The sequence below is a fragment of the Herpailurus yagouaroundi genome, unplaced genomic scaffold (assembly GCF_014898765.1).
Source record: "Herpailurus yagouaroundi ecotype Mexico unplaced genomic scaffold, PumYag 77, whole genome shotgun sequence".
Lineage (NCBI taxonomy): Eukaryota > Metazoa > Chordata > Mammalia > Carnivora > Felidae > Herpailurus > Herpailurus yagouaroundi.
The window spans coordinates 73,108,773-73,119,133 of record NW_024412388.1 but is presented as its reverse complement, the minus strand read 5'-3'; the positions used below and the strand labels follow the sequence as shown (position 1 = coordinate 73,119,133).

The 10,361-nt window shown below is 33.2% G+C and overlaps 1 protein-coding gene across 5 annotated transcripts in view; it reads left to right on the top strand.

The window, feature by feature from the left end:
• COL24A1 (collagen type XXIV alpha 1 chain) overlaps positions 1-10,361 on the top strand; it is a 405,325-nt gene that overhangs the window by 152,108 nt on the left and 242,856 nt on the right. The gene's annotated exons all lie outside the window — the stretch shown is intronic.

The window sequence follows — 10,361 nt, the reverse complement described above, 5'->3', positions numbered from 1 at the left end:
GTAGTCATATATATGTAGTCATTCTTATTTTGGTTATATATATATACACATATATACACATATACATATATGTATATGTGTATATATATATATGGTCATTCTTATTTTGGTTATATATATACACATATATACATATATATGTGTGTGTGTGTGTGTGTGTGTGTGTGTGTGTGTGTATATATATATATATATGGAGAGACAGAGAGAAAGAGTGTTTTCTAATCTCAAATCTCAGCGAATGGGTAAAAGAAGACTTTAGGAATATCAGAACATGTCTGGATATTTTGAACTTTCTCAGCTGCGTTTAATAAACTGTACAACTTATTTCAAGGTAATCAGGAATTGTTTTCATGTTTGGTTGTTCTTTTGGTCCTCTATTCTATTGATCTGTACGTCTGTTTTATGCAAGTACCATACTGTTTTGATTACCATAGCTTTGTAGTGTAGTTTGAAATCAGAGAACTTATTTTTTTTATTTATTTAAATCCAGGTTAGTTAACATATAGTGTAATAATGATTCCAGGAATATAATTTAAAGATTCATCACTTACATATAACACCCAGAGCTCATCCCAACAAGTGCCCATCACCCATTTAGCCTAACACCCCTCCAGAATCCCTCAGTTTCTTCTCTGTATTTAAGAGTCTCTTGTGGCTTGCCTCCAACAGGGATGATTTACCTCCAATGGGTATACTAAGTGAAATAAGTCAGTCAGAGAAAGACAGACACCATACAATTTCACTCATATGTGGAACTTAAGAAAAAACAAAACTAGATGAACATAAGGGAAGGGAAGGGAAGGGAAGGAAAAATAAGAAAAAAGAGAAAGGGAATCAGAGAGCTTAGTATCTCTAGCTTTGTTCTTCTTTCTCAAGACGGTTTGGATATTCACCATCTTTTGTGGTTCCATACAAATTATGGGATTCTTCCTTCTAGTTCTGTGAAATATGCCATTGCTATTTTGATAGGGATTGCAGTGAATCTGTGGGTTGCTTTGGATAGCATGGAAATTTTAACAATATTAAATCTTCCAATCCATGAGCAGAAAAATCTTTTCTATTATATGGGTTGTCTTTAATTTCTTTCAACAATGTCTTAGCTTTTCAGAGGACAGGCCGTTCACTTCTTGGTTAAATATATTTCTAGGTATTTTATTCTTTTTGATGCAATTATAAATGGGAGGGTTTTCTTAATTTCTCTGATAGCTTGTCATTAGTTTATATAAATGCAATAGATTTCTGTACCTTAATTTTGTATCCTGTGACTTTATTGAATCCATTTATTAGTTCTAATAGATTTTTGGTAGCATCTGTAGGGTTTGCTGTATACAGTATCATGTCATATTCAAATAGTGACAGTTTTACTTCTTCCTTTCCATTGTGGATACTTTTATTTCTTTTTCTTACCTGACTCTTCTGACCAGGATTTCTAGTACTGTTTTGAGTAAAAGTGGTATGAATGGGCATCCCTGCCTTATTCCTGATCTTAAAGGAAAATCTTGCAGCTTTTTACCATTGAGTACGATGTTAGCTGTGGGTTTGTCATAAATGGCCTTTGTTATATTGGCCATCATATATATATGTATGCATATATATATATATATATATATATATACACACACACATATATATATATTCCTTCTATACTCACTTTGTTGAGAGTTTTTATCATAAGTAGATGCTGAATTTTGTTAAACGATTTTCTGCATCCATTGAGATGATCATATTATTTTTATTCTTTGTTTTGGTGACATAGTGTATTACATAATAGATTTATGGATGTTGACCATCCTTGCATTCCTTGAATAAATTCTACTGATCATGGTGTATGATTCTTTTAATGTATTGTTGAATTCAGTTTGCTAATACTTTGTTGAGGATTTTTGCAATGCTATTCATCAGGTTTATTGGCCTATAAGTTTCTCTTTTGTGTTGTTTCTGTCTAGTTTTGGTATCAGAGTACTGCAGGCCTTGTAAAATGGATTTGGAAGTATTCCTTCCTCTTTATTTTTTTGGAATAATTTGAGAAGGATAGGTACTAACTTTTATTTAAATGTTTGGTCAAATTCACCTATGTAACCACTTAGTCCTAGACTTTTGTTAGTTGGGGAGTTTTTAAATTACTGATTTAATTTTATCACTTTTAATTCAGTCTATTAACATTTTTTTTTATTTCTTGGTAGGTTGTGTGTTCCTAGGAATATCTATTTCTTCTAAGTTTTCCGATTTGTTGGTGTATAATTGTGGTAGTCTCTTATGATTCTTCGTATTTTTGTATTGTCAGTTGTAACTTCCCCTCTTTTATTCTGATTTCATTTGGGCCCTCTCTCTCTCTTTTTATGATGAGTCTTACTAGAGATTTATCAATTTTTTTTTTTACCTTTTCAAAGAACCAGCTTTTAGTTTCATTGATCTTTTTTATTGTTTTCTCTACTTCATTTATTTCCACTCTGATCTTTAATGTTTCTTTCCTTCTGTTAGCTTTGGACTTTCATTGTTTATTTTCTAGTTCTGTCAGGTATAAATGTAGATTGTTTATTTGGGATTTTTCCTGTTTCTTGTGGTAATCCTGTATTGCTATGGACTTCCCTCTCAGAACTGCTCTTGCTGTGCTCCATAGATTTTGGACAGTTATTTCAAAGATTTCTGTTTTCATTTGCCTCAAGGTATTTTTTTATTTCCTCTTTGATTTATTTGTTGACCCATTGGTGGTCTAGTATCATGTTGTTTAGTCTCTATGTGTTTGTGTTTTTCTCACTTCCTTGTAATTGATTTCTAATTTCATGTTGTTATAGTCAGAAAAGAAGTTTGACATGGCTTCAATCTTCTTGAATTTATGAAACCTATTTTATAGTCTAATAAGTGACCTGTCCTGGGGAATGTTCCACATGCACTTGAAAAGAATATGTAGTTCACATTTTTTGGATGAAATGTTCTGTATACATCTATTAAGTCCCTGTGATCTAATGTGTTTTTTAAGGCCAATGTTTCCTTATTAATTTTCTGTCTGAATGATATATCCATTGATGTAAGTGGTATATTAAAGTTTCCTGCTATTATTGCATTACTATCAATTGCTCCCTTTTTGTCTGTTAATATTTGCTTTATAAATTCAGGTGCTTCTGTGTTGGGTGCATAAATATTTATGAATGTTATATACTCTTCTTGGATTGACCCTTTTATCACTACATAATGCTATTCTTTTGTTACGGTCTTTGTTTTAATTTTTAAATTTTGTTAATGTTTACTTTTGAGAGAGACAGAGAGAGAAAGCATGAGAGGGAGGGGGCCAGAAAGAGAGAGACAGAAGTTCCAATACAGGTTCTGCACTGTGAGTGCAGAGCCCAATGCAGAGCTCAAACTCATGAACCATGAGATCATGACCTGAGCTGAAATCAAGAGTTGGCCACTTAACCAACTGAGCCACCCAGGTACACCTACAGTCTTTGTTTTAAAGTCTGTTTTGTCTTATATAGGTATTACTATTCCAACTTTCTTTTCATTTGCATTTGCATTCCTTTTACTTTCAACCCATGTGCATCTTTAGACCTGAGGTGAATCTCTTATAGGCAGCACATAGATTGGTCTTGTTTATTTATCCATTCAACTGCTCTATGTCTTTTGATTGGAATATTTAGTCCATTTACATTGAAAATAATTATTGATAGGTATGTATTTGTTGCCTATTGTTCATTGTTTTCTGGATGTTTTGTAGTTCTTCTCTGTTCCTTTCTCTTGCTCTCTTACCCTGTGTTTTTATGACTTTATTTAGTATTGTGCTTAGATTCCTTTCTTATTGTCTTTTGTATGTCTAGTATAGGATTTTGCTTTTTGGTTAACATAAGGCTCATGTTTAACATCATATATGTATACACATAATGGTTTATTTTAAGTTGATAGCAACTTAAATTTGGTCAAATTCTAAAAGTCTACATTTTTACTACCTCCCACATTTTATTTTATTTTTCTGACATCACATTTTACATCTCTTTATATTGTGTGTCCCTGAACTATTATGGTTAGTTTTACTACTTTTGTCTTTTAACCTTCATAGTAGTTTTATAATAATCTACTACCTTGCTGTATATTGACCTTTACTAGTGAGATTTATACTTTCATATGTTTTCGTGCTATTAATTAATGCTCTTTCTTTTCAATTTAAAGAAGTACTTTTCACGTTTCTTGTAAGGCTACTTTAGTAGTAATGAACTCCTTTAGCTTTTGCTTGCCTGGAAAACTCTTTATCTTTGCTTTGATTCTGAATGATAATCTTACTAGTAGAGTATTCTTGGTTGGTTTTTTGCCTTTCAGCAGTTTGGATATATTATGTCTCTGCCTTTTGGCTTGGAAAGTTTCTGCTGAAAAATCTGCTGATAGTCTTAGGGGAGTTTCCTTGTATATAACAAGCTGTTTTTCTCTTGCTGCTTTTGTAATTCTGTCAACTAGATGTGTAACAACGAGAGAAAAAAGACCACTTCTAAAGAAATTAGGTTTGTTTTTAAATTTGTGATTTCCTAGCCTTCCAAGCTTTATTTGGAAACTTTAGGAATATTTAGACTAGTAAAAGGTTAAAGTAGCTAAAAGGGCCCAGCTCACATTTCTTCATAAGGCTGAAGTTCCAGGGAGCTTTCAGTCCTGCTAACAGCATCATCTGTACAATATGAAAGAAGATAGAGAACGTGGGAGGGGGATTTCCACATGGCTTTATTCTCCTCCTCCTTTCCCTAACTTAGTCAGTAGTAATTCAGTACTCAAACAAATAACCAATATGGAAGAGGGATAAAGATAGAGATAGTGTAAAGCATTTGATTTAATTGACTTGTTAAAGTGTACATGTATAGAGAGGAGAAATATTTGAGAAAATGAAAAACTTTGTATTAAATAGAAATTATCATTGTCTCAAGGTTAAAAACAGTGTATTTTTTAGTGTTGACACATGAATATGTGTTTTGGTAAAATGATCTAGGATAGATAAGATATTTGAATCTCAAGTTTTATTATATTTGGTAGTGTGGATATAATTTTGACTATTCATAAATATTCACCAATAAAATATTTTTATGTAGCCATATATGAAGGAATTTTAAAAAGCCCTACTTTAATTTGCAAGCAACTAATTAAGCCTCTTGAGGACTTAATATTATAAACTGGAATACTACTCTTTAATTCATATTTAATTTAATAATTTAATAACTATGTCCAAAATATCCCATACTGACCATGATCTGTTTTAACTGCACATATTTGTGGAGGACATTGTATTTGTGACAGGTGTTAAAAACTACCAGTGAGGCTTAAATGAATCAAATAAGGTTGGTTGGGTGTGGTTTTATTATAAAATTTCCTAGATATTTACCATGAATTTTAGATTACTCAAGATCAATCGAGCATTCAAACTTTATAATCCTCCTATAATTTTTTTAAGATAATGAAAAAAAATGCAGAATGCATGGTCTTGACAATAAATTTTGACATGCAACCATAGGACTTATTTTCCTTTAGGGAATAAAGATTTCTTTTCAATTAAGACACTTTAAAGTATAAAGACAAACCTAAATATTTTTCTTTTCTCAGTTATTATTCAGCAAGAATAACATAGGTAGAATTGTTGGCCTCTAAGAAAGTTATATAAAAAGTCATCTTGTTTCTTGCACAAGAAATGATCTGTCCATTTCAAAAGGATGTTAATAATAGCTGTATTTGTTAGTGTACTATAGTGTCAAGTACTACAGTACTATATATAGTAAATGTCTTACACATATCTCATTTTATCTTCACAATAGCATTATAAGCTAAGTATTATCTCCATTTTACAGATGGTTTAGTTATTGCTGTCACATAACTATCAAGTGACTTTGCCAGGATTCTAACCCAGTTCTTAACCACTTAGCTTTGGTACGAAATTGTGGAAAACATTCAATACCATGCTAAACTGTTTCTACTTTATTCATGGGCATCATGAAGCAATCAAAGATATTTAAGTAGTAAAGTGTCCTGGGTGATTTATGTTTTAAAAATATATCAGTCAGCATGGAGGAGGGCTTAAATAGGAGGGAAACTGAAGGCAAGGAGATGAACTCGTAAAAGCTAGAAAAGAATTATAAAGATCTGAAATAGAGCATTCAATCAATCAGCCAATATTTATTGATTGCCTTTCATATGAGCCATTGTGGTAGACTGTCCACAAAGATGAAAAGTATTGATCCTTACTTTCAAAAGACTTACAATCCAGAGAAAGATCTGCAAGAAAACTTTTATAATAACCATATGAATAATATTCAATTTGTAATACCAGCCTCCAGTCTGGCAAGTAATGGAATAGGGAACTGTGCGGAGAAGGTAGCACTTGAGCTGACATGATGAATGAGTAGGATTTGCATCCAGACAAGGGAGATGTATGGCATTCAGGAAAAGGAAGCTTGTGAGAGGATGGAAGTGTAATATGTGGAACACTCTTACACTAAAACTATTCGTTGTTTGCATGAAATTCAAACTTAACTGGGCATCCTGTATTTTATCTGGCAACCCTATTGGCCACCTACAAAGTTTCCATATATACAGCAATGTTTCTCCCTTTTTTTCTGTCTCTATGGAAGAAATATTCCTCCTCTTTGTATTCAAGTCCCACACACGTTTTGCAGCAAAACCTCTCCTCAACTACTGAACAACCTCATGCCATCAGTTATCACCTACCTTTACACTGATCTCTCTCTTGAATCAAAATTTCCCCTTTGCACTTAAAACCATTTTCACTGCCAATGTTGTAGCTCAGGCCCTTTTTACTTTTCGCCAGCATTAGTAATAATCCTTCATTTGTTCTTCCAGCCTCCAGTCTGGCATTTCTTCAAATCTGCTTCTGAGTAGATGATGGAATAATGTTTGTGAAGTATAGATCTTATCAAGTCATCCTTGTGCTTATTCCTTCAGTGATCTCCATGCTTCCAGGTTAAGGTTCTCACTTCTTTACTTTTTATGCAAGGTTCTTTATAACCTACCCTGTCTCTCTAACTCTATTGTCTATAATCATACAGACATACATAGTCATATAGTGATGGAAGCATCACTCTTCCGAAAACCTGATTCCAGCTAAACTGTTTAGAATACCAAACCGTACTATACTTGTTCAAATCTCAAAGCTTCTTGCCTTCATATATTACAACTGATGATTTATCTCTCTATTAGACTATAAGCTTTTGAGAGAAGAGCCTAACTGATTTTATGAACATCACAATAATCATAATAATGTCCATAACATATAACAGGAATGCAATAGATATTGGCTGAATGCATGATTGATTGAATGACTGTGCTTAAAAACTATTTGGGAAATAGAAACAATACAACTTGGAATTTATTAAATGAAAGAGAATTCGAGGATAAAGCTGAGACTATTACTTGGGTTACTGTTGTCATTGATTTAAATAGGAAACTTAGGAGGAGCAGGTTTAGAGGATGGGAAATACAAGAAGTTTCATTCTGGGTATAGTTAGTTTGAAGTTCCTCTTTGACATCAAGGTAGAAACAATCAAGAAATCACAGTAAACCAAACTTAAAAATAGAAATAGTAGCATGAGGGGATGTTGAGAGAGAAAGGTAGTATAGAGAATGGAATTGATAACTTCTATAATGTTTAACCCTTCACCTGCTACATAACTGAACTTGATGCATATATACACACATGCATTTATCCATCCACTCAGTATAGCATTTATTTAACATCTATTGAATTTCTTTTATGTGTTAGACCAAGGAGTAAATGTGAGATTATAAAGATTTCTTTTTGTTGTTGTTAATTTTTTTTAACATTTATTTTATTTTATTTTATTTTTTTGAGAGGCAGAGAGAGACAGAGCACAAGTAGGGGAGTGGTAGAGAGAGAGGGAGACACAGAATCCGAAGCAGGCTCCAGGCTCTGAGCTGTCAGTACAGAGCCTGATGCGGGGCTTGAATCCATGAACCATGAGATCATAACCTGAGCCAAAGTTGGCCGCCCAACTGACTGAACCACCCATGTGCCCCTTATATCGATTATAAAGATTATAGATTTCTAAACCATGGTTCTGCCCCTGGATGAGGTAACAGTTTGGTGACAGATACCATAAAAATAGCACAAAATGTTGTAAGAAATGCTGTATTAAAGAGTTGGTGAAGTGCTATGAGAACCTAGATAAATGAGAAACAGATTCTGCTCTAGGAAATTAAGAATTACTTTAAAAGGAAGTGATAATGGAACTTAATGTTTTCAAGTATGAATTTCATGTTAGATGAAGAACCAGGTAGCTTTCTAAATTCTTTTCAGTTTGGAAAATTTGTTTCTCTTGAAGTTTTGTAAAGAAAAATGTCATAGAACTGAAGAAAACCAACTGATAAAACCAACCAATATTACAATAGTGATATTTAAAATTTCCTTCTCATTACTTCCTTTAGTCTTAGAATTACATTGTTTAAAAGTGGGACAAAAAACCCTGAAAACCAGACCTTTTAATGAATACAAATGGTTGACTTTCCAATGAGTAATAATTACTTTGTGGATTACTTTATCTAAATGTATTCAATAAACAGGAACTTTAAGCTTTATCAGGAACATCACTAGACTAATTGATTGTTTAAAATTACTGAATTTTAAATTTTTTTTTTTCAACGTTTATTTATTTTTGGGACAGAGAGAGACAGAGCATGAACGGGGGAGGGGCAGAGAGAGAGGGAGACACAGAATCGGAAACAGGCTCCAGGCTCTGAGCCATCAGCCCAGAGCCTGACGCGGGGCTCGAACTCCCGGACCGCGAGATCGTGACCTGGCTGAAGTCGGACGCTCAACCGACTGCGCCACCCAGGCGCCCCTAAAATTACTGAATTTTAAAATAACATTTCAGAAGAGATGATTTTATCAAAAGGACCAGAAAATTTTAAAAGAAGAAGGACTTTGTTTTGTAGGTTAAGAAGCGTCTGCTTATGTTTTTCTTCTTGGTGCTTCATTATTTTTATTGAAGTCGTTTCTAGAAACAGAAGGGAAGAACAGAGTCAAACATGCTGACCCTATTAGCGTGATCTTTAGTTCTGTACACAATATCACGGAAGCATCTTAGAACTTCATTTATTTTAATATACATATCTTGTTTGGAAAGTAGGGACAATATCAATTACTAAAGCTCTGTTGAGGCTATTCAAGGAGGTCATCAAGACAATTATGTGCATTCTATGTGAAATACATGGTTACCCTATTTGTAAGCCAGTTGGGTTATTTCCAGAGCAATTTGGCACAGCTCTAAAGAAGCCTTTTATTTTCTCTTCATTTTCTGCCAGTTGACTAAAAACCTCAAACTAAGATTGGAAACATGTTGATTATGGTTCTATTCATTATGGGTATGTGTGTGTATATATATGTGTGTATATAGATACAAAACATACTCTCCTGAGCCTTTTTAAGAACCACCCGATTTGGCCATCTGCTTTCAAGTATCTCATAACATTAGAAAAACCATCCTTTGCTGCTTACTTCAGAAAGTAAGTGCCCAATAAATATTCTCTGTTCTCCAGTAAATAGAATAATTTATTTATTCCTATAATGGTTTGTGTTGTTACTTTGGCTGTGGAATTAGGGGTGGTAAAATAGGCTGTTATTTTCTGTTGTATGACATCTCTGATAAGTTTTTGGAGAAAGCCTACTATTAGAAATAGGAAGCCTGTTTTAATTTGTAAAATTATGTTACAGAATATGTGGAAATAACCTTCACACTGAATTATGAAAATGTCATGTGATCATATGTATAGAGGTGAGCTAATTCGGTAAGAGAAAAATGCATACCTCTGAATAGTTTTCTAAGAGCACCTCAGCTCAGCCCTGAGCACATTTCATGTGCTAAATCAAGATTTCTTACACTAGCCATTTTATTCTCCAGACATCATTTAGTCAGCTGAAAAATACTTATGAGTTTGTACAATGCGTAAGATATTGTGTTAAGAAATTACTTGGAAATAAGATTAAAACATGGTCTTCTGTCTGCTAGGAACTTGTAATTTTCTGGAAGTGTGAGATTTCCACATGGGAAAAGCTAAAAAAACGTAACTAGGCAACATATAAATGAACAATAAGGAGCTCAGGGAATGACTATTATGGCCATTTTTCTGAAAAACTTTACAGAAGGATTTTGAGATGGATGGATTGGATTTGGCCAGGTAGAGTCAAGGAATGAGAGTCTTTATACAATAAATACAAAAATGAACTAGAGATGGAGGGCAAAAGTAAACCTATCAGTCTTAAAAAAAAAAAAAAAGTTAGGAGTCAGATTGTGACATATCTTAAATATAAAGCTGAGAAGTTTAAATGCTAATAAGCCCAAAGAAGATTTTTTGTTGTAATG